The 25,950-nt window shown below is 35.4% G+C and overlaps 1 long non-coding RNA gene across 1 annotated transcript in view; it reads right to left on the bottom strand.

The window, feature by feature from the left end:
- Positions 1 to 3,253: 3,253 nt before the first annotated feature.
- The window catches only part of LOC136386513 (uncharacterized), a 53,111-nt gene continuing 30,414 nt past the window's right edge, over positions 3,254 to 25,950 (bottom strand). The window contains exons 2-3 of the long non-coding RNA XR_010747914.1: positions 9,233 to 9,342; positions 3,254 to 3,397 (exon numbers count right to left, since the gene is read on the bottom strand). This is a non-coding gene — a long non-coding RNA (uncharacterized lncRNA). The remainder of the gene's footprint in view (positions 3,398 to 9,232; positions 9,343 to 25,950) is intronic.

The raw sequence follows: 25,950 nt of genomic DNA, 5'->3' as shown, positions 1-25,950 counted from the left end.
GGTACAGGCCAAGTTCAGCCCCTTCCATGCCCTGCCTAGGGCCAATTGATAGGAGCCACAAAGTAATATTGTTGGGTGGTTGCCACTTCTGCTGGGCTTGGAGGTGCCTGGGAGAGGGTAAACTGCAAACGAAGGCTGGTTACTGCTAATGCCAGGTTGGAGCTGCTTAGCAAGAGACACAGACATGCTGAAGCAAGATGTCGTTTATCTTGTGTTTGTGAACTGTAGGTTGTAAGTCCAAAGCATAAACCACGGCGGGCCATTTGTATAAAAAAACCATTAGAAGTAGTTTAGAAGGGCCTGAATGTTGGGTGGGGTCGTTCCCAGCTAATCACCAGGGCAGGGAAAAAGATGTTAACCAAGTTGACAGAGACTCAGATACAGCTTCTGACTGTAGGTGTTGGCTGAAGGACTAAATCAGAATAATGGTTTCTGCTAGTACTACTTTTTGAGAGAAAGCTGCCCTTCCATTTCCTTCCTTAAACACAGATAATTACATTACTCTTTGTATGTACCTCATACTTTTTAAACTTCAATCCCAGTGCTGGAGGTCAAAGTGAATCTGTCATGAGTATGTCTGTGTGTGGGCTCTTTAAGAGGAACACCTGGGACTCCAGCAGCCCTCCATCTCACTGATCCACAATTCCATTGGTCATATTTTCTGGTTTTCCCAGCCATAAGTTCTGGAGACTTCTTTTCCCAGCAATGGAAACCTGAAATGGGGAGATTGGTTAAGAGTTGGGACCCTTCACTTCTCAAAGAGGACCTCTACAGCGGAAATATCCTTTCTAATTTTTTAACACCGCATGTGGGTGTTTAACACCAGCTGGCTGCATGTCTCTGCCCCTCCTACTAGTCTTGAATGTGGCTTCTTCTATATATCCTTAGTTATAAGACTTTTGTTCAGCTAGACCTCAATTGGTTCTTAATAGTGATTGTTCTGTAGTTCAGTTGTAATTTTGATAAGGTTGAGGGAGAAGGAAAGCACAGCATTTGCCTATTCCACTGTCTTGATCGGAAGTCTCAAATTTAACTTTTTAATAGGAAGCTTAAGAAGGTAAAATTTATTTTAAAGGGAAAGATAAGATCTTTGCACTTTTCACCAAAAATATACAGTCCATACATATGCATTTATAAAAATATACCAATTCCTCTCAATAAGGCACATACATCTCAAAGTTGGATAATACAAAAAAATAATTTATTCACCAAATGAAGAATACACGATAAAACTTATATAAATACAAAATAAAGGTGAGAGCAAATTTGCAATTAATTTTAGCACTGGAGAGAATTCAGAAATTGTCATTCTCAAATTGCATTCCCCACATAAGCATAAGTACACAAAAACAATTTTATGAAACTAGCTAATATTTGAATGTTTTCTGTTTTAGACATTGTGTTTTATGAGCATGATTTTGTGAAAAAAAGGAGCTCTAATAAATCTAGCCTTTAAAAGGTTCATGTTGCCTTAAGCAAGCCCTTTCTATTGTTTTTGTGTGTCTAGGTTAACACAACTTTGAAATCCCCATTTTTTTCAGACCCCCTCAGAAGGGTAACCACCCTCAAGAGAAAGCATCATTTTGTTAATTATCCTGCAGTCCAGTCAGATAATTCCTTGCCTTCCTTCCCCATATAATCATGTAATATTCCTTGCATTCCTTCCTTAATGCCAAATATATAAAATAAATTGCAAACCAACATTCTGTGAAGCACTTTTCTCTGTTGAGATCTTGCTTCCAGGCCTGTCCTCTGTTTGCCTAAATAAACTTACAAAAATATCCTAAAGGTTTGGATGTTCTTATACTGACGATAGCATATGATTCTCATGGGAATGCTGAGGCCATATATTTAGTAAGGGAAGAATTCTGGACATGAAACTGGCTTTAAGCTTTTACTCTCAAGAAGACTGTAAGGTAAAAATACCTGGGGAAATAATATTTTTTAAAATGAATTAAGCAGTGTAGCTCTCTATATTTACTGGATTCACTTAATAGTTTTTTTTTATATATCCTTTTTTTTTTTCTGGAGTTTCTGTTTGATGTAATCTTACCTGTCTAATTTTGCTTTTATTTTCTCTGCTTTTGGTATGACACCCGATAAATCAATGCCAAGATCAATGGTCAAAAAGATTTTTTTCTATTTTTTCTTCTAAAAGTTTCATGACTTTAGGTCTTACATTTAAGTCTTTCATCCATTTTGAATTTATTATATATATATATCATGAGTGTGAAATTTCATTTTTGTGCATGTGCATATCCAATTTTATCAGTGCTATTTAATGAAGAGACTCTCTTTTTTTCCCACTGCTTATTCCTAGAACCTTTGTCAAGATTGATTCACTGTAGGTCTATGGATTTATTATTCTTCTATCTTGTTTCACTGATCTTTGTGTCTGGTTGCTATTTCTTTGTAGAACAGTTTAAAATCAAGGAGTGTGATATATCCAGTCTTTTTCTTCTCTTAAGATTATGTTAAGTCTTTTGTAGTTTTATATGAATTTTATATTTTTCTATTTCTGTAAAAGTTGTCATTGGAATTTTTATAGGAATTGCATTGGACCTGTAGATTGCTTTGAGTAACATAATCATTTTTCAGTATTAATTTTTACAATCTATAAACTCAAGGCATATTTCCACTTATTTGTGTATTTTAATTTCTTTCATCAGTATTTAACAGTGCTCAGTGTACAAGTTTTTCATCTTCCTGGTTTATTTTATTCCTAAGTTTTTATTCTTTTTAAATTACTGTGAATGGAATTGTTTTCATAATTTTCTTTTCACATAGTTCACACTTAGTGTATAGAAACACAACTGATTTTTGTATGTTGATATTGTATACTGAACATGTAAGGTAAAATTGGATGGAAAAAAGATTATTCCATATATATAAATGATAAACAAAGTACAAAGATGCATATTATTATATTAGAAAAATATAGATTTCAAATCTCAACTGTCACAAGAGGCAAAATAGGTCATTACATAATGATAAAGGGCCAATTCCATAGGAAGATATAACAAATGTTTTTAACATCAGACAACCTAAATATCTAAAGCAAATATTGACTAATATAAAGGGAGAAATAAACGGCAATACAACCATAATAGAACACTCAATTACTCAGTTTTAATAATAGATTGATCACTCAGACAAAAAAATCAATATGAAAACAGACAGCTTGAACAACATTACAGATGAAATGAATCCACTAGATATAACTGAACATTCTACATGACAGCAGCAGAATGTACATTCTTCTTAAATACAGATGAAACATTCCTCAGGGTAAGTTCATGTAATCCAATTTTCAATCAACTTCCATGCTCTATTATAAATCACATAGAAACATTTTATATTATGACAGTTTCACTCTCCATTATTTGTTGAAGTTACTCTACAAGGATAAAAACAAACAAGGCTACCTCAGTATTGAGCATGTATGGCTCAGATTATTAAACAATGTAACCAATATTTCCCTTTCTACTTAAAATGATATGAAAAGAATTGAACCAGTTTGTTAGATATGTGTATAGCAATTTTTTCTATTTGTTTAAAGTCTAGTGTTTTCAAATATTTTAGTAACTAATTAAAATATTATGTAAATTTTGGTCAACATCATCAATAGATACATCTTTTTATGAATATATTGTCTTTAACATAACTATATTGAAGGTAACTCACACAACAACTAGAATTTTTCACAATTGTCTAGCTTAATGGAAGATAACTAAATTATCAATAAATATGAAAATAATTAATAACTATGCAGAAGGGTTCAGTTAAATGCAAAATACCAACCCTTGGTGAGACTGTGTTCTGACACAGTTCATACTTAAATATTTATTTATTCTTGAGCTAATAGCCACAGTTTGATGAACAGGTTTCTTTGAACATATTTTTATATAACTGAGATGAACTCAAGTCTCTTGCCAAGGATTTGGTAAGTTGTAGCAATTTCCTTTTATTTTTGTTTTTACTAAACATTTATATTTTATGGAGATTTTTAATTTTATGGAAGTATTTATATTAATATTTCTAAGGAGTCATTATTTAGATACAGATGTGTTCTTTTACTTCTATGTGATATTGCTTACACTGTTTCTTCAGCCTGAATGACTTTGCTTAATCCATAAAAACCTTTTTATCCTTAGTATAGAGATGCTGTATGCTTTGCAACATTTTTTACAATGTCAACAAAGTCAGTCTCTCCTGTATTCTTAAATACTTTGAATATCCCTTTATGATAATAGATCTCATTCTGCTGTGTTTTAGAACACATTATTTCACTGATTATAATATCTTTGAGAGTAGAAAATTTGTCTTATTTATTTTTGTATTATATTTCCAAGAACCAAAAACCCAATGACAGACTCTGTGTATGGAAGGTGCTCAGCAAGATAAGATGACATGACATAAGATGAGATAAATAATAGACCAAATAGATAAATTGAAGGATAGATGGTGAAGTAAGAAATGAGGAGATGGATGAATAAATAAGTCAATTCAGAAAAACGTGTATCAAAGTTTTAATAATGCATAAACATGTGAGGTGATTCAACTTTTTCATTAAGCTATTATGGATATACTATAATTATGTCATTGAAATGAACTATTTGAAGTGGAATATTCATAACCTGCCTAGCTGAAATTGGCTGTCATGACAATATTTTAATCTTTATACCTTAGTTGTTATCTAAGACTTTCTTGTTGGTCTGCCTAGAGTCAAGTAAAACACTGTGGAAAACACTTGAAGAAGTAGAATTTGATCCAAGTAGTGCTTCTGAGCTTCTTATTTGAATGAGAGTTAAGTGCCATCAATGATAAGCTTTTCTTGTGTTCTGGATATGAGTGAGGTCAAACACACAAAATTCACACTCGTCAGAATTTCAGATGAGAGGCTATTGAGAAAGGTTGATGTGTGAAATTCTTCAAAGAGGTTTTGAAGCACAGCCTCAAGCACTGAAATACTTATGAAGGTGACTGAAAAAGGATAAAGGTTGATTTTCCAGTGTCACATACACTTCTACTGATGTATGTCTACTTCTGAAGGGTCTTCCATTGACCATAATTCATGAGAGTAGACATTAAAATGGATAGACACAGCCTCTGACCTGAAAATTTTCTTCTCAATTTAAGTGCTACTACTAGGAATATGTTGACAAAAACTATGATGATGGCAACAATAAAGATTACTATACCAATATTAATACTACTCTGCTAATATCACTAATGGCAATAATATTATTAATAGTAATTATATACCTGTCATCTATTAAGCATTTACGTTTTACCAAGTACTGTGCTAAACATTTTACTTGCAAAGTCACTTCTTATCCTATAACTTTGTGAAGCAGTTATTAGTCTTTTTGACTTAAAAGGACATTGAAAGTTAGAGAGGATAAGTTTTAATCACAGGTAGTATGTAAACAAACTAATATCAAGGACAAATCTCTAAAGAAGTAAGTCCAGAGCCAGTTTTTTAAAAGTTACAAATGCACATGTAAATATTAAGGATTATAGTAATTCTACTTCCAAAGGACCAGGGAATAAGGTCAATATTAAATAATTACAAACCCTTAATTTGATTTTAACACCCAACCCAAAAACAGACACTTAAAAAATACTAACAACTTGTGCTAAATTAACTTATTTGATATCATTTTCTTTGCACTCCTAAAATATATCAGTAAATTTTAAATTAATTTATGAATATATGATTATATAAAAATTAAAATAAGATAAAGATACATAAAATAAAATGGAATTATTTCTTGCTAATCTTTCAATTGTCTGCTACCTATTTAATTGTTAATAAATTATGTATATTCTTCATTAATTTTCCACAGTATTAAAAGCTATATAAAATTAGCTAAATTGGATCACTCTATGCATGCTTTATTATAATTTTTAAACTATGTATCATGAATATTTATCTCTGATGTGTGTCTATATATGTATATGTGTGTTGATATATATATTCTCTCTCTCTTTCTCTCTCTCTCTATATATATACTCTCTTTCCATATATGAATATATAATTTGTTTAAATAATTAAATAGTATTCCATATTACTGATGTATCATCATTTATTCCATAATTATCTCACTGGTGATTATCCAAGATGAATACAATATTTTTGCCATTATAGATAATGTTATAATTAACAACTTTGGGCATATAAACTTGAGTTATTTTTTTCTGTGGCATAAATTTCTAAAATTAAGATTGCGTCTGACCTGTGGTGGTGCAGTGGATAAAGCATCGACCTGGAAATGCTGAGGTCGCCGGTTCGAAACCTTGGGCTTGCCTGGTCAAGGCACATATGGGAGTTGATGCTTCTAGCTCCTCCCCTTTCTCTCTCTCTGTCTCTCCTCTCTCTCTCTCCCTCTGTCTCTCCCTCTCCTCTCTAAAATGAATAAATAAAAAAAAATTAAAGAAGAACAAAAAAAATTTTTAAAAATTTAAAATTAAGATTGCTTGTTCAAGGTATATGCATTTTAAATTTTAATAGATACTACTGTATTCTCTGCCCAGTGAACAACAACATATATTTAGTTACAATTAACATGTTTCTCAGTTAACAAAAAAGAATGCTGATTTCTCCACATGTCCACAAGCATTTGATGTTATCAACCTTATTTTTTTATTAGTCTGGTTGCATTTTATCAGAAAATATGTAGGAATCATAATTATCCTTGGTAAAGAGCTACCTGTTGCTTCCCTTAAAGAGCTTAAATTTTAAGTTCAGAGAAAAATGTGTATGAATTATTAAGTTGTAATGTTTATGGTAGAGATACTCCTGTAAATATCACACACATAAACACAAAACAACCCTCTATCTCTTAAATGGTAAGTGATTATGTCATTGTAGAGGCAATTTACTAATTCAACTATTGGAAATAAGTTCTAAGTGGAGGAATTAATGACTAGAAAATACGCATTAATTAAATGCATTTGTTAAAGTTTGTGATACATGATTATCCCAAAATAAGTGGTTTATGTTCCTGGAAATTTTACATAATTAAAAATATGTTTGCTCTTAAGAAGTTAGGTAAATATTGCATTAGTATAGATTCTTTCCCTTTCAAGAATCAGAAAGGCCAATTCTACCTTGCTTAAGCAAAGACACTGGCTCATGGTGCTTGAGTAGTTCAAAAGGGGACGTAGCTTCTTTAATGGCTTGATTCAGTGTTCACATAATTTTACCGGGATGGGATGTTCTTTCTCTCTATTTCTTGACTCTACTATAATATTACCTATACTCTTTGTACTACATGGTCACAAGATGGCTGTTACAAATATAAACCCACTGCAGTATTTCTTTAATATCCAACAGGAAATAAAAATTACATTTTCTGATAATTAAAAAAAATTGAAATTGATTCCAACTGGTTTAACTTTTGTCATGTGTGATCCTTACACCTCAAATAAGAATTTTGGTTGGGGGAAATGGAAAACATTACATGTTAAATCCCTGCAGCCTGGCTAAAAATACAATCTTACTAAAAAGGATGATGGCCCAAAAGTAAAAAAAGATTAATATGGTCCCTAAAATGAGGAGTGGTACATGGTTGGCAAGGAAAAAACAATTGTCCAGGTTACTAGAATATTAATTTTCTTTTACTTTTAATTTTTTTTTTCATTTAATTGAGAAGAGGGGAGATAGAGACAGACTCCTGCATGTGCCCCAACCGGTATCAGATCCACCCAGTGACCCCCGTTGGGGGAAATGTTCTACCCATCTGGGGCCATGCCCACAACTGAGCTAGTTTTAGCATCTGAGGTGGAGGCTCCAGAGAGCCATTCTCAGTGCCTGGGGCCGATGTGCTTGAATCAATATACCCATGGCTGTGGGAGAAAAAGAGAAGAGAAAGAGAGATGGGGGAGAGGAAGAGAAGCAAATGGTTGCTTCTCTGGTGTGCCCTGACCGGGAATTGAACTGGGGACTTCTACATGCTGGTCAACTCTCTATCACTGAGCCAACCAGCCATGGCTGAGTATGAGTTTTCTATTGCTGTTGTAACAAACTACCATAAACTTACTGGCTTAAAACAAGGAAAATTATTATATTATAGTGCTGGAAGTCAGAAGTCAGAAATGAGTCTCACTGAAAGAAAAATGCAAGTGCCAGGAGGGCTGTGATCCTTTTTAGCTCTAGAGGACAATTGCTTTCTTGACTTTTCCAGCTTCTTGATGAGGCTCACTATCCTTGGCTCATGGCTCTCTTCCACCTTTAAAGACAGCAATAGCGAATTTGTCCTGCTCATGATATTTCTCTGATTCTGATTATTTTGTTAACCTGTTCCCAATGCAGAAAACTTTGTGATTACATTGAGCCCACTTCGATAACACAAGATAATTTCTTTAATTTAAAACCAGCAGATTAGAAATCATTGTTTCATCTGCAAATTTAATTCTCCCTTACCATTTGACAACATATTTCCAGGTTTCAGCAATTAAGGCATGGACATCATTGGGGCCAATCCTTATGGATAAACCACATTATCAAAACTATTTAGTTATTGCCCGGGCCACTTGGCTAACTGGTAGAGCACCAGCCCAGTGTGTGGAAGTCCTGGGTTTGATTCTTAGCCAGGGCACATAGGAGAAGCACCCATCTGCTTCTCCACCCTTCCCCTTCTCCTTTCTTTCTGTCTCTCTCTTCCTCCCTCACAGCCAAGGATCTATTGGAGCAAAGTTTGCCTGGGTGCTGAGGATGGCTCCATGGCCTCTGCCTCAGGTGCTAGAATGGCTCTGGTTGCAACAGAGCAATGCCCCAGATGGGCAGAGCATCACTTCCTGGTGGGCATGCTGGGTGGATCCTGGTCTGGCACATGTGGGAGTCTGTCTCTCTGCTGCCCTGCTTCTCACTTCAGAAAAATACGAAAAACAAACAAACAAAAACTATTTAAATATTATTTCACTATCTTCAAAGTAGATTAGTAATACTTGCCAGAGGTTTCTTACAAATTTTAATGAAAGTGTGTATAAAAAGTGCTAAATAGAAGGCCTGACACATAGTTTATACTCACATTTTAACATCAATGCCAACACTGTTAATATTATTATGAGTAATGTTATCTCTAAACATAAAACATTAACATACCATAATCTCTCATTATTTGTGTTGGCCTGTCCCTTAGCATGTACCTTAATTTTCAGATATAAAGTCCATTTGAAACCAGAAAGCTAGGTAATGACTTTCATTTCTTATTCAGGGGTATCATACGTTAGCCTGGTTCTGAGGTCAGCACTGTGCGCTGGTATCAGGCACTTTCCATTGTTTTCTCCCAAAGAAGAGTAGAGATGAAGTAGAACTGTAGGTGAGGAGTTAAATACCTGGAAAAGAACAAGACTATTTCTGAGTAGTACTCTAAGAATAAGAAGTGACTCTCTGGCAGGCACATATAAAATTCATTCTCTTAACTCTCTTTTTATTGTTGCTTGTATGTAAGAATTATGAATATGTATTTTTACCATTTCTGAGAGACCCTTTTTAATTCTTCTTTTATTCTTTTACTTTTGACACCTGGTCACTTGTGCAATGAACTTATCTCTTAATCAATACATTTGTGGTCATGCCAGTAGAACTTAAAATCTTTTACAAAGAATTTAAAACATTTTTTATTTGGTTTCTCTCAAATGTTTGGAGTTTCAAAGCGACTATTAAAGAGACTGTGAAGGGTGAGATTTTAGCATTTTTGATATGCTGCTTTATGAGAATCAAATAATTTTTATGTTTCAATAATTTAAAAAAAACATTCGTTTTAAAGACGAATATAAAATTGTAAGTTTAGATGCAAGAAAAGACAAATTGGGAACGGCCATTTTTATGTAGTTTGATTTACACAGGACATTACAAACTCTACGTTCAAAGTCAAACATAAATTAAAGAAAGATAGGTTTTAAGGTGAGATAAAGTCAGAAAGGCACTGGAGTGGGTTCTGCAGAACAGGTGGATCAAGAAGGCACGACATACCCATGCTTAACGCATTGAGTGATGCATTTCTTGATCTTCAAAAGTAAAAAATAAAGGGAGACTACACAGCACCCTCTCATCCAAAACCTTTCATATGCTTTAAGCTCACTTAGTAAAAGACAGAGCAACTCTGACCAAGGCTTATCAAAGAACTCATACATAATTTGTCATAAGAATAAAATAATGTGTTATGTGTAATGTCCATATTTTTCCATACTATTCTGTAATTCAAAATTCACTAAATAAAAATAATGTCATTTAGACTCATATCAAATACCATAACACTAAGGATTTTAGTATAATCCTGTAAGAATAGCTAAATAACCAAAAAAAAATTGAAACAACTTTTAAACATTCTTGTAATTAGCATTCTCTGAATAACTATGAGTTTCTAGTGAACAATTCACTTTGACATATGCCCATTTGTTTAGATGTTTTAGTATTTTATAGATGAAGAGTTCCAAGGTCGGTGGCTAACAAGATTTGTCAGTTTTGACAGAAAAGCAATTTTTAGAGTTATTAAAAAATAAAAACACAATTTACATTCCAGTTAGTTTCACACTGCCATTTTTTTTAGAGAGACAGAGAGAATATCAGAGAGAAGAATAGACAGGGACAGACAGACAGACAGGAATGGAGAGATGAGAAGTATCAATCATTAGTTTTTTGTTGTTCATTGCGACACCTTAGTTGTTCATTGATTGCTTTCTCATATGTGCCTTGACCGCGGGCCTTCAGCAGACTGAGTAAACCCTTGCTTGAGCCAGCAACCTTAGGTCTAAGCTGGTGAGGTTTTGCTCAAACCAGATGAACCCATGCTCAAGCTGGCGACCTCGGGGTCTCGAACCTGGGTCCTCAGCATCCCAGTCCGATGCTCTATCCACTGCGCCATGCCTGGTCAGGCACACACTGCCATTTTTGATAGAGTGTTGAGAGAAGAGGTAAGGATAAATGTATACTGAAGTCAAATTGTGGCAGAGTAGTGTAAAATAAAAAAAGATAACACAAAATACAATAACTGGTTATTTATTTCACAAGCCAAGAACTGTATTAGTAAAGAAACATAGAAACAGAGCTTTTAGCTTTTACCAAGTAAAATCTATGACAAGTGTAAAGATCATTTTCCCCCCTTTCTTTAAAAATAAGAATAAAAAAACGCCACTTTGTTTTAAACATTGACAATCATGAATCAAATTCTTTCATTAAACATAAATTGACTCTTATCGCGAAAGTCCTTGTTGTTACACAGCAAAACTTTTTGTGTTTTCTCTGCCCATTCTCTAGTTTTTGGTTAAGAAATTAATTACACATCATACCAAAGATCCATTTAAAAACTGTTAAAACACTATGTGGTATAATGACTCTTTATAGCTAGTTTTCACATGCTTATGTTTAAACAAGTCACTGGAAGAAGAATGGCCTTTTCATGGTTTTCTAAGTCAGTACTTGTCTCCTGGAACTAACTGGGAGGCTGTCATCTTCTGCAGATACATACATAGGCAGGTGAATAAATAAATAAGGTAGAGCTCTGCTAGCAAAGGTTAGTAGCTATGAGATAAGAAACAAAGCGTCTTTGCTGCATCACATATTTAATAACAAAATTTATTAACCTAGGGAGAAAAAAAGTTTTAGAGAAATTTAATAATTATGGGATAATTACTAAAAAATTGGTGCCTTCAAATATTACATAAAAGTGAATTTATAAAAAGACAATATGTAAATATATTTTAATTAGAAGATACTGATAGATGTATATGTATCATATAATAATGTGCAATGATTAATAAAATTCAACTAAGTTATTGTCACACTATGTATTTTTCAGGTGGGTTTGAAGCTTTACTTTTAATTACTGCCAGTAATTTTCATTTTTATTTAAGGTGAAAATTTAGAGATAATTACAAAAAATGTTAACTTACTAAAAAGAAAAAAAATGACTTTATTTACAAAGAGAAAAATATCAGTATAAAATATATCAAAGCATCATAGTTGATTTAACCTATTGAACAGAATTTGTAAATATTAACATCTTTTACTGTTTTCTTTCTGTAAGTAATTTTAAAAGAATGTAGACTTAATGCCATCCATTAAAAGTTTATGAGACTATTTCCAATCTCAGACATCCTTCAGATTGAATACTGTATTTTTAAAAAGAAAAAGAAAAAACTGTAATTAAAAAAAATACAGCCTGACCAGGTGCTGGTGCAATGGATAGAGTGTCGACCTGGGATGCTGAGGACCCAGGTTTGAAACCCCAAGGCCGCTGGCTTGAGCATGGGCTCACCAGCTTGACTTTGGGGTCACTGGCTCAGTTGGAGCCCCCACCGTCAAGGTATGTATGAGAAAGCCATCCATGAACAACTAATGTGACTCAACAACAAATTGATGCTTCTCATCTCTCTCCCTTCCTGTCTGTCTATCTGTCTGTCTGTCTCTTTCTCTCTCTTATGAAAAAAAATATGGAGGCCATTTGGTATTCAGTTAAAAACAAATTCAGGTGAACACAAACTATAAGATACAGACGGTGCATTATAGAATTGCGCATCTGAAAACTGTAATTTTATAAACCAATATCACAACAGTAAATTTAATAATTAAGAAAAATACTTAAAGAACCTGCAAGCAGATCCAAGATGGTGGTGAAGTAAACGGATGTTACACTCACCTCCTCCCAGAATCAAACTGGAGTTACAACTAAATTAAAGAATAATTATCCTAAATAACAAACTCAAGACTAAATGAAGAAGGTCTAATAACCAAGGATTCATAGAAGCAAAATTTAGAATGGGAGGAAGGGCACAGTCACAAAAAGGTCTGGACCCATTCCCAGGACCAACAGCTCAAGTACCAGAGAAATATTTCAACTGTGGAGGGGAGTGGTTTCCCTGAGAAGTGCAGGGCTTAAACCCCAAGCCAGGCTCCTCAACCCAGAGCCAGGAAGAGATGCCCATATAACATTTGGCTGTGAAAAGCAGTAAGGTTTCTGTCTGCCAGAAAGAGACCGGAGTCTGCAGAGACACAGTTATTGTCTTAAAGGGCCAATGCAAAAAAAAATCTTGTCACAGTCACTTAACCTGGGCTTCAGCAGAGAGAGGGCTGAGTGGACTAGAGTCTTGAGAAGAGAATCTGAGGTTTATGGTTCTGGAGAGAGACAGGGATAGAGTGAATAGTCACCAGGATCCCTGTACAAAGTTCATTCTCTAATACTGCACTCACCACATCTTTCTTGGGTGGAGCACTCTCATCTGAAAGGCATCAGCCTGGGGAAAAGCATTTATCTCAAACTCTAGACCCCTGCTTGCTTCACTTTGTGGAGATAAGCCCTGTTGAGGAGTAAGCAGCCTTGGCCAGGAATTACAGGTCCAGACAGGCTCAGATATTGACAGTGACTCAGTTGTCTGGCTTTAAATCAGGGACCATTCCCCAATTTTTCAAGACTCTGACTGATCATTCCCTTCATAGGAGATTCAGTAGAACCACCTACCTGGCTGCCAGTGGACTCTTATTCTGGGCTTCAGAAGCCCCACCTATCTGACTTCTAGTGGCTCTGCCTTGCTGAGGTCGGACAAAATTTGGGACACACTGAGACCTGTGATTCTAGGTTGGGGGCCACACCCATCACCTTTTCTGAAGCGTAACTGTCACCTCCACCTCAGGGGACATTCAATAACCCCATCTTCTCAACTCCACCAGAGGCTCTTTCAGTGACAGAGCTAAACAGGCAGCCAGCAGTCAAAGGCAGCCAGAGGCGAATCTGGGATGATTTGGGAATTCTGCTGACCTGCCACTGAGCAAGGTGCTGGTGAAAGCTGGTCTTGGTGTGCAGCTTGGACCCTGCCACATGCACCTGAACCAAGCAAAGGTGGCCACACAGTGTGGATTGTTCGTGGCACCAAAGGGAAAAAAGAGAGAGAGAGAGAGAGAGAGAGAGAGAGAGAGAGAAATGCAGTTAGTTATTTACAAGGGAGCTCACTTAGTCTGTAAGATCATTTCTCAACAGAAACATTTCAGGCCCGAAGGGATTGGTGTGAAATATTAAAAGTGAGAAAAAATGAGGACTTAAAATCAAGACTAGTTTACGTAGCAAGGATATCATTTAAAATTAAAGGAGAAATAAAGAGCTTGCCAGACAAAAAAGGCTAAAGGGTTTTATTACCACCAAACCAGTATTAAAAGAAATGTTAAAGTGCCTGCTTGAAGAAGAGAGGAATATAGTTAAAAGAATAAAATGGCAATAAATACGTACCTATCAATAATCAGTTTAAATATAAATGATTTATTCAATCAAAAGACATACAGTAGTTGAATGGATAAAAAAGCAAGAACCATATACATGCTGTCTACAAAAGGCCTAACTCAGAACAAAAGATACATACAGACTAAAAGTAAAGAGATAGAAAACATATTTCATGAAAATGGAAATAAATTTTTTAAAAAGCTGGAGTAGCAATATTTATATCTGACAAAATAGAATTTAAAACAATGTTATAGGCCTTGGCCTGTTGGCTCAGTGGTAGAGCATCGGCCTGGCATGCAGGAGTCCTGGGTTTGATTCCCAGCCAGGGCACACAGGAAAAGTGCCCATCTGCTTCTCCACCCCTTCCCCTCTCCTTCTTCTTCTTCTCTCTCTCTCTCTCTCCCCCTCCCGCAGCCAAGGCTCCATTGGAGCAAAGTTGGCCCGGGTGCTGAGGATGGCTCCATGGCCTCTGCCTCAGGTGCTAGAATGGCTCTGGTTGCAACAGAGCAACACCCAAGATGGGCAGAGCATTGCCCCCTGGTGGACATGCTAGGTGGATCCCAATCAGGCGCATGTGGGAGTCTGTCTGACTGCCTCCCTGTTTCCAACTTCAGAAAAATACAAAAAGATCCCAAAAACAAACAAACAAAAAAAACCCCAAATGTTATAGTAAGAGACCAAAAAGGACAGCACATAATGATTAAGAGAGCAATCCAACAATAGGAAATAATCCTGGTATATATTTACACATTCAATATAGGAGCACCTAATATGTAAAGCAAATCTTGATGGATATAAACATCAACAGCAACACAGTCATGGTAGGGGATTTTAACAGACTATTGACATCAATAGATATATCTTCCAGACAGAAGAAGATCAACAAAGAAATGGTGACCTTAAATGACACATTAAATCAGCTGGATTTAATTGATACATTCAGAGAATTTCACCCCAAAACAGCATAATATCATTCTTTTCAAGTGCACATGGAACATTTTCTAGTACAGACCACATGTTAGGCCACAAAACAAGCTTTAATAAGTTTAAGAAGATTAAAATTATATCAAGTATCTTCCCTTACAATAATGATATTAAACTAAAAATTCATCACAAGAAAACAACTGAAAAACACACAAAGACATGGAGGCTAAATAACATGTTACTAAACAATGACTGGGTTAAAAATGAGATCAAGGAACAAATCAAAAGATACTTTAAAATAAATGGAAATAAAAACACAAGCCACAATCTGTGGGACACAATGAAAGCAGTCCTAAGAGAGAAGTTCATAGCATTGTATGCCTACCTAAATAAACAAGAAATATAGCAAATGAACAATCTAACTTTCGCACTTAAATAACTTGATAAAGAAAAACAAACAAAGACCAAAGTGAACAGAAGAAAGGAATTTTATATCAGAACAGAAATAAACAAAATAGAGCGTAAAAAGCAATACCAAAGATAAATAAAACCAAAAGCTCTTTCTTAGAAAAGATAAAGATTGACAAACTTTTAACCAGACTCATCAAAAAAATGAGAAGACCCAAATAAATAAAATAAAAAATAAAAGAGAAGTAACAGACATCAAAGAAGCACAAAAAATTATAAGAAAATATTACAAACAAGTTTTGTCAAAAAATTGCATCATCTGAATGCAAGAAAAAAACACAAAATCTTTCAAATGTGAATGAGGAAGAACCAGAGCCAACCATCTGGTTTGAGCAAAAGCTCACCAGCTTGGACACAAGCTCGCTGGCTCAAGCAAGGAGTTACTCGGTCTGCTGAAGCCCCCCGGTCAAGGCACATATAAGAAAGCAATCAATGAACAACTAAGCTGTTGCAAGGAAAAACTGATTGTTGCTTTTCATCTCTCTCCATTTCTATCTGTCTATCCATTTCTCTGACTCTCTCTCTCTCTCTGTGTAAAAAAAAATAATAATAATATATATATACAGTGTGTACGTAAAGTCATGGTGCACTTTTGACCGGTCACAGAAAAGCAACAAAAGATGATAGAAATGTGAAATCTGCACCAAATAAAAGGAAAACACTCCCAGTTTCTGTAGGACGATGTGGCAGCATGTGCACATGCGCAGATGATGACATAACTCCGTGTATACAGCGGAGCAGCCCACGGCCATGCCAGTCGAGATGTGAACAGTACAGAGGAAAGTTCAGTGTGTTCTGTGGCTCACTAAATTCGAATCCGTGACCAAAGTGCAAAGTGAATATCAGCGTGTTTATAATGAAGCACCACCACATAGGAATAACATTACTCGGTGGAATAAGCAGTTGAAGGAAACAGGCAGTTTGGTGGAGAAACCCCGTCTGGTAGGCCATCAGTCAGTGATGAGTCTGTAGAGGTTACACGAGATAGCTACCTAAGGAGCCCTGAAAAAATCTGTCTGTGAGCCCACATCAAACTGCACTGAATAGTATGAAACTAGGAGAGTTTTCCTTTTATTTGGTGCAGATTTCACATTGCTATTGTCTTTTGTTGCTTTCCTGTGACCGGTCAAAAGTGCACCATGACTTTACAGACACACTGTATATATATGAGTAAATTTTACAGTATATAAATTATATTTAATAAAGCTGTTGCCAAAAAAGAGACTTTCTTGAAGAGACTGTTCAACTTCTAAAGTTGTATAATGTATTTATTTGCTCTTTAAGAGAAACAAGACAAATTGAATTTGGACTTTTAATTGTGTTTGAAAATTACGAAAATATGACAAGCGTGAGATGGTTGGTTGATATATTTGTGAAAACAGATTGACTGAATTTCCTTTTAAGTTTTCTCTGATAGTTTTTTTTTTCAGGTAAAGGACTTTATATTAAAAATATTGAACATTTATCTATGTTGGTGCTTTCTTTTTTGTTGTTTTTTGAGTCAGAGAGAGGGAAAGATAGGGACAGACAGGAACGGAGAGAGATGAGAAGCATCAATCATTAGTTTTTCCTTGCAACACCTTAGTTGTTCATTGATTGCTTTCTCATATGTGCCTTGACCGTGGGGCTACAGCAGACTCAGTAACCCCTTGCTCAAGCCAGCAACCTTGGGTCCAACCAAGCTGGTGAGCTTTGCTCAAACCAGATGAGTCCGCGCTGAAGCTGGTGACCTTGGAGTCTCGAACCTGGGTCCTCTGCATCCCAGTATGATGCTCTATCCACTGCGCCACCACCTGGTCAGGCCATGTTGGTGCTTTCTTATTGGAGTATTTCTATATTGTCATTTAATCTACCATAATTGCAACACCTGATAGACAATGTGGCTAGTCATACTTTGGGACTGGAAATATAAGTAGTGAATTTTTAACACTATAAATAGTATTTGAAGCAGATTTAAACAAGGCACCATTATTACTAATTTCAAAATCTTCTTGGGGAAAACATACCAAAATCAGTTGGGTTGTCCTGCTGAACTAATTTTATTTTATTTTTTGCCAAAATGAAAAGGTCATAAATTTGTGGTTGCAATATAGTGGGTTAAGTGAGTAATCAACTAAAATTGCTAGAGGAATTTTCTCCCTCTCCTAACAAATCACGTCTGGATCTTTCTTAGTCTATTACTTGTTTGGAGGTGGAGGATTATGAATGGTGGATTTGGAAATAAAAACAGAGTATGCATAGGCTAGACCCTTTTATCCTTTCCTTTTTTAAATGAGTTTCTTCTTTGAGTACTCAAAATCCATAGACCGGTTTTGTTTCTTGAGAAAGCAGGGTGTATATTACTCTTGTGCTGGTGAGTAGGTATGTCTGTCTCGTTCTATTGCTCAGGATTGGGAAACTTGTCCACAGATACAATTATATTTTCTAGCATCAGTGTTCATAGTCTAGATTCTATCTGTCTTACTATTTCACTTCTCAATTGGCTGAGAATTCAGTAAGGGAAGTTTTCTTTATTGAATTCCCTCAAATCCCAAACAAGCACATGATTGATTTATTGGGTGACAAAAATATAACATATTTATTACATGTGAATTATGCAATACATAAGACATGCTAAACAACTTATTCATTACTTAATGCTCTAAAAGCAATTTTTATAGGATTCATTCACACTATTTTTTCATAAATCTGAATGTATAGCTAACACATTGAGGTAAATAAAAGATAAAAGAGTTCGCTTCCTGTTTATAATTAGTACACATATACTGACTCTAACAAATACCATGCCATTGCTAAATTCTATCAATAATGCTTACATTTTGATGTTTTATCAGAAATTTGGAAGGATAATTCTAAATATCTCACACTTTCAAACCTCATCAAGTTTGTGAAAACTAGCATTTGTTTGTTTCAAAGCATTACTTACAGAGCTTAGTGAGTTTTGCCTAAATCACTTCTTGACATACCTGTAGAGACAGTAACATTGAGCAATCTTGAAGAATAAATATGTTTTTGTGTGATCTATTTTAAAATTTATGGGCAGTAATATCTGTTTGCAGTTTCACTGCTTTATTCAAATAAAATCACTATGTTTTATTACAGCACAGGACTGGGTAACATTAATTAATGAAAGATTGAACCAGGTTATCACATTCCTTATTTATTAAGTGAATAGAATAGTTAACTAAAATATTTTAATCTGAAGATTAGTCCATTCTAAAGTCTCATTACTGCACTTAAACAGTGCTTTTCTGTAACACAAAATGTTTTACTAATCTACTTAACATTTTTGTTTTGGAAAAATTAGCACTATGGTTATACACAACTCAGTTATGATCATCAAATATTTCTATACATGCATTTTTTGTTGCTCATTAAGCATCCTATATATTTTTAATACTTAGTCATGTTAGAATGACAAAATAAGCATTTGCAAAATGAATCATTAATTTTCAAATTACTAACATAAAAGTGTGTAAATTGTAAAATAATTTCATGACTTTGACATTACTGAGATAGATTATTAGTAGGGCCTCGTAAAATAAGCATTTTTATTATCAAATGATAAAGTACATTATGTTTGCACTTCATAGAGGAGCTGACATTCTGTATTGCTATTCATTTTTATGCTTTCTCTAAAAGAATTACTACTGCTGAGTCCAAGGCATATTTAACCTTTCATCTTTAATATTCCAATTATCTCGGAAAGAATTTTCATTTCAATCTACATAATCTTACATTTTTCCTTCAATGCTTTACAGAAACTATGTTATCTTAAAACTGTTACTTCTCATTATAGCCTCATTATAATAGATGATTTTAATTTATAGTATTCATGTGTATGCCTAATGCTTTCTTACAGTGTATTAAAAACTCCTTTAAAAATAAGAAGAATGTGAACACTTAGGACTTTTTAATATCAAGTCATTTTTTGTTTCTTTGAATTAAAATATAGGAAAGAGAATGTATAAGATGCACCATTTTCCAAAAAATTTGAGGTCTAAAAACTGGGTGCTTCTTATAAAGTGGTTGTACATTTTTTAACTTGCATTTTCCGGGTTGTATGAATTTTATGATGAATAAAACATGAGTTCAATAACTTTATGTAATGCATTTTGTTTTTCAAATTTTGGGCCCCAAAATTAAGATGTGTCCTATACATGGGGAAATATGGTAAGTTCGGAGAACAACAGCAATCTAATTTTGAATATCTTTTTCACTTTGTCAATAAAAGCATTAATTTAATCAGTATAACAAATAAAACTCTGATAGTCTTACACTGCCAGTATTAGTAGGAGGCACAGAACACTATAACTTTTAAAATACATTCAAGAAAAGAAATCCAATAGTTTCTATAGCTTACCCACTGCCTCCTCTGGAAGCTTCTGAGCAAAGAGCAAAGGGGAGAGAAGCCTGGGAAGATGTTAAGAAAAGGAGCAGAGGGAAGTAGAGGTCTTAGAGAAAGTTAATACAAAATCATTTTCAGAAAAAAAAGTTAAATAGCAAATTAAAAATTTCTGAACTTCAGTCACAACTGGTAGTTCTTAACCCTGCCTATAGATTAGTGATTTTAACTGGGTGGAATCAGAAGTTTCTGATTCATGGAAGCTAAGCCTCCTGGGGAAAATCAGATGTACAAACAAGAGTCAGTATTGGAAGATGAAGTAATAAAGGGAAAGAAGGAAATAAGCAGGGTACATTAAGGATTCTGAAAAAACAAAATCAAAAAAGAAATAATCAGCTTAGAGAAAAAGAAAAAACTCAAACAAAATCAGTGTGGAAGAAACAGCCCAAGTGCCCATCAGTGGACGAGTAAATAAGAAAGCTGTGGTACTATTACACAATGGAATACTATGTGGCTGTAAAGAAAAAAAAAGAAAAAGAAAGAAGAAGAGGAAGAAGAAGAAAGAACTCTTACCTTTTTAAATAGCATGGATGGACCTGGAGATAATTAAGTTAAGTAAAATAAGCCAGATAGAGAAAGACAAATATATGATCTCACTTATATGTAGAATCTAATGAGCACAATAAACTGAGGAAGAAACTAGAAACAGAGGCAGGGTCACATGGAACAGATAGACATCTAGCTATCAGAGGGAGGGGGAAAAAGAGACAGGGTCAAAGAAGGTGAAGGGATTAGCCAAAATCATATATACATAATACATAGATACAGAGAACAGGGTAGCAACAGCCAGAGGGAAAGAGCAGGGATGGAAGAAAAGGGAGGGGGTGAAGGGGAGAAATGACAGTGAAAAAAGATTTTGCATGGGGTATCGACGACATGATGTGGTGTGTAAAGAGTGTTACATTGAGTGGGGCACTTGAAAACCATGTTAACACAATACATTACAGATAAAAATTAAAAACAAAACAAAACAAGAGAGAAGTTATCATCCAGTGATCCTACTTCTGGATATATACCCAAAGTAATTGGACTCAGGATTTCAAAGACATAAGCAGTATTTCCATGTCACTGTAGCATTATTCACAGTAGCCAAGACATTGATGAAACCTAAATGTCTGTTGACAGATGAATGGATAAAGAAATACAGTATGTACATAAAATAGAGTATCATTCAGCCTTAAAGAAGTAAATCTGGCCATTTACAACAGCATGGATAAACTTGGAGGGCATTATGCTCAGTGAAATATACCAAATACAGAAAAACAAATACTACATAATACCACTTACAGGAGAAATCTAAAAAAGTCTCAATTACGGAATTACAGAGTAGAATGGTGTTCGCCAGGGACCGAGGAAAAGCAGAAATGGGAAGTATTTGTTAAAGGGTTTAAAGTTTCAGTTATACAAGATGAATAAATCCTATAAATTTGTTCTAATGCACAGTGCCAATTGTTAACAATACTGTATTTTACTTTAAAAGTTGTTCAAGAAAATGGATAACATATTAAATGATCTTATGCAAAAAATTATAATAAATAAAGAGGGTACGTGGAAACTTTCTGAGCTGATGGATATGTTTATGGCATTGTGGTGATAATTTCTTTCATGGGTGTATATTTATCTCCAAACTAATCAAGTTTATACATTAAATATGTTCATATTTTTTGTATTTCAGTCATACCTCAATAAAATGACTTACAATAAGATAAAATGTGTGTTGTATGCTATTAGTATATATCTGCATTTTTTTGTTAGTGTTCATTTTGCATATATTTTCCAACTTTTTGCTCATAAGTTTTATGTCATCTTATATATGTCTTTTTGAAACATTATAAACCTGGATTTTGCATTCAGGAATATCACAATTTTGAGTGTATACACAAACACACACACACATTGTATGCATATGATCATTGTATAAATATAAATATATACAATTTGGCCCTGGCCAGTTGACCCAGTGGTAGAGCATCGGCCCAGTGCGTGGATGTCCTGGGTTCAATTCCCGGTTAGGGCACATAAGAGAAGCAACAATCTGCTACTCCTCCTTTCTCCCTCTCCCTTCTCTCTCCCTCCCACAGTCAAGGCTCCATTGGAGCAGGTTGGCCCCAGGTGCTGAGGATGGCACCGTGGCCTCTGCCTCAGGCACTAAAATGGCTCTGGTTGCAATGGAGTAGGGACCCCAGATGGATGGACAAAGCATCACCCCCCAGTGGGCTTGCTGGGTGGATCCTGGTCGGGCACATGTGGTAGTCTGTCTCTCTGCCTCCCCGCTTCTCACTTAATAAAAATATAAATAATAATAATAATAAATAAATAAACAAATAAACATATATATACAATTTAATTTTGTCACAACTGAAGGCATGGGAGCTAGTCTTTCATATCCTTGCATTAATTAGACCCATTTATAACACCAATTCTCTCTTATAATTTATAAAATGAATAAATTGAGAAAAAGGAAGTGTATAAGTCTGACTCACAGCAGTTAGACTTAATTTATATTTTTAATAAATCAATCACAGTGCAATGTATACAGATGATGTATCATAGTGTACACTTGAAATCTATGTAATTTTATTACCTAATGTCACCCCACTAAATTCAAATAAAAATATTATGATTTAATTTGTCATAGGATCACTGAAGGGACCTTGTTCAGCAATATAAGCACCTAGGTTTACCTTGAAATTGAATCATTTTTAAATTTTTTTTAGAGAGAGGAGAGAGAAAGAGGGGGAAGAGGTAAGAAGAGTCAACTCATAGTAGTTGCTTCCTGTATGTGTCTTAACCAGCAAGGCCAGGGTTTTGAACCGGCGACCTCAGAGTTCCAGGTCAACACTTTATCCACTGCGCTACCACAGGTCAGGCTTGAAACTGAATTATAGAAAGATGAGACTGCTAACATCTGTCCTGAATCAAGGCTCATAATTTTCAGGCATTTGGAATACATGGGCCTGACCTTCTACTGTAAGTTAGAAATAGAATTTGGTGACTTCCTGGATATTATAAGGGAGACAAGCAGTGGATTTTTAGACACTTAACTTGTACTATTAGGTGAAGTTTAATGATATTTAATACTGAAGAGAAAAGAAAAGAGACAGCAGCTTTATCTGAGTGTGTTAATGTGTGCACTTTTGTGTATGTAGTAAAGAGTGGGTAGATGGCAAATTGAGTTTTTGACAAGCTGAACTTGAAGTGTTAGTGGAAGAGTCTCAAGAGGAAGATATATGATTCTGGAGGACAGTGAAGGATTAGATTAACGTGATAAATTTTAGAGTTATCAGAAGACAACAGGAGATTACAATAAAAAATATTGGTAGGAAAGCAAAAGAAAAAAATGGAACTACAGTTTGTAGATAACTACAGAGAGATTTGAGCACATTACTATTAATTGGTAAAATCTGTTGGAGAAGAATAACTTACAATGCAAGAAATAGAGGAATAATTAATGGTCAAAGTCAGGAAGAAGGATAACACGGGATCAAGAGACAACTGCAAAGGTAAAACATAAAAAGGATCAGGACAATTTATCTGAATTACAAGGGAAGGAAGAATGTATATTAAAAGTGTAGACAAAGGTCCTGGCCAGCAGTGGATAAAACATCGGCTTTGAGTGCAGATGTCCTAGGTATGAGCCCTCGTCACGGCACAAATGAGAAGCAACCATCTGCTTCTCTTTGCCTCTCTCTCCCTCTTCTCTCTCTCTTCTCCTCTTATAGCCAGTGGCTCAACTGAGTTGAGCATCAGCCCAGGACACTGAGGATAGATCGGTTGATTTGAGCATTGGCCCCAGGTGGGGGTTGCCAGGTGGATCCCAATCAATGCACATGTGGGAGTCTGTCTCTCTTCCCTCCTCTCACTTAAAAAAAAAAATCATGTCAATGTATAATACAGCAGAGGGGATATAGTCAATAATATTGTAATGACTATGTATAGTATCAGATGGGTACTTGATTTATTGGGGTGGTCACTTAGTTATATAACATGCAATCCCTACTTTATAAAACTGAAACTAATATAAAATTGTATATTAATTTTAATTAAAATAACTTTTGATTATTTTAAGCCAAAAGCAAAAAAAAATCAAGAACCATATGATTTCACTCATATGTACAATATAAAGCTAAAAGCAATAAATGAGCAAAGAAGACAAACAAATAAAAACTCATAACCACAGTCAACAGTATGGTGGCTACCAAAGGAAAGGGGTTAGCAAATATTTAAAGGGATTAACTACATAGTGAGGGAAGAAGATTTGACTTTGGATGGTAAACAAACTATCTAATATACAGATAATGTATTGTAAATTTGTACACTTGAAGTCTAAATAAATTGATTAACCAACATCACCCCAATAAAATTAAGTAAATATAAATGAATAAATGAACAAATACAGCACCAGACATTTTAATAGCTACTACAGATTTTAAAAGAAAAATGTATCAAACTCAACTCAAACTACAGTAAGTAGTTCGAAGATACATGTGGGGAAAACACACGTTAGGTTTGCTTGCTGGTTTCCTGGCTGTAGGCACTTTGCACAATTCATGCGTGAGCACATGGCAAAAAGCTATGTGTGTGTCTGTGAGAAGCTATGGGTGTTTTCCCTCAGTGGCAATTCTCCCAGATTGCTCTCCTGCTACTACAAGGTGTAGTTTCCTGATCCCTGGCCCTTCGCTGCCAAAAGTGGTTTTCCTTTGCTTATTTGCTCACCCGTCTCTGCAAGCCTCCAAAAAATGGGTAATAGCTCAATGCTTCCAGGTTCCACAGTTCCTCTACCATCTGACTGAGTCCAATGTGAACCTGCCTGGCCTTGACCACCAGCATTACATATGGCAAAGTAGGAAGGATTCAGATCAGATCAGTATGGAGCTTCCAAAATCCTTGAAAGGTGGTGTAGGGAAAATAGCTGTGTTAGGGGTGGATGACATCATGTTCTTCAGAACAGAGATGGAGAAACAAGCCACCATTACCATGCACTCCTCCTTGAGACAGCATCTTCTGAACTGCCATGATGACCACCCAGGAAATCATACCCTATTAGAATGGGAGATGGCTACCATTTGTACAGTCTGGCAGAATGCTGGAGACTTGCCAGGGGAAGTAAGTCAGTGGTAGTCATATATTGAGCTGCAAGAAGTCCTCTGGGAACTAGATCTGAGGAATGCTGCTTTCAAGTTGAGGTCCTGTAGGCCTCATAATATCCTGATGATATTATGCTAACCAGATGAGGGAGAATTATGGCAGGGATGAGGTACCTTATTCTCTATAGTGTCTCATCAGCCCTTTTTAGGTCACTATCTTGAGCCCCTATGTATCATAGCCCATCAACATGGTTACACAGGTGGCAGCAGATTTGGGGGAGGTGGAGGCAGCACAGAATCATAAAGCTGTGAGGGCTGCTGCCTGTGCTGCCCTCCCTCCAACTAATAAGATAAATGGGTTTATAAAGGCTACACAAAAACAGATGTGGGTAGATTTGATTGCAGCCAGGACAGATAGGGAGAAATTAGATGGGAAGTCTAATAAAGTTCTTTGGGAGTTTTGTTGGTAACTTAAACAAGAACAGAAGTTCCAACAGCTGAAAAAAATGGCCCCAGCAGCCACCAATAAAACAGTTGGTGTGCAGGTGGCACGGTTACAAGATTATGTGAAGGAGACAGATGACGGAGAGGGGAACCCCCAAGACCCATTCTTCCAGTTTGAATAGGGAGAATGCTGAAGGGCACATTAACAAGGATGGGTGGGGACTGACTATCCACTGGTCCACTTCTAATGTACAACAGATATTGGCCTTGGTGGGTAAAGGTGCAGAATGTTCCTCTTCTATGGAAACCCAGAGTGGTTCACTGGGACCCTGGTGGTCACTGACGGTTATAGGGACCAAACTGTTCAAGTCAAGCCAATAACTTCCATTGGGGATAAGAAGAC

Source organism: Saccopteryx leptura, chromosome X, assembly GCF_036850995.1.
Source record: "Saccopteryx leptura isolate mSacLep1 chromosome X, mSacLep1_pri_phased_curated, whole genome shotgun sequence".
Classification (NCBI taxonomy): Eukaryota; Metazoa; Chordata; class Mammalia; order Chiroptera; family Emballonuridae; genus Saccopteryx; species Saccopteryx leptura.
Note: the sequence above shows the minus strand (reverse complement) of the source record. Positions and strands in the feature narration are given on the sequence as shown.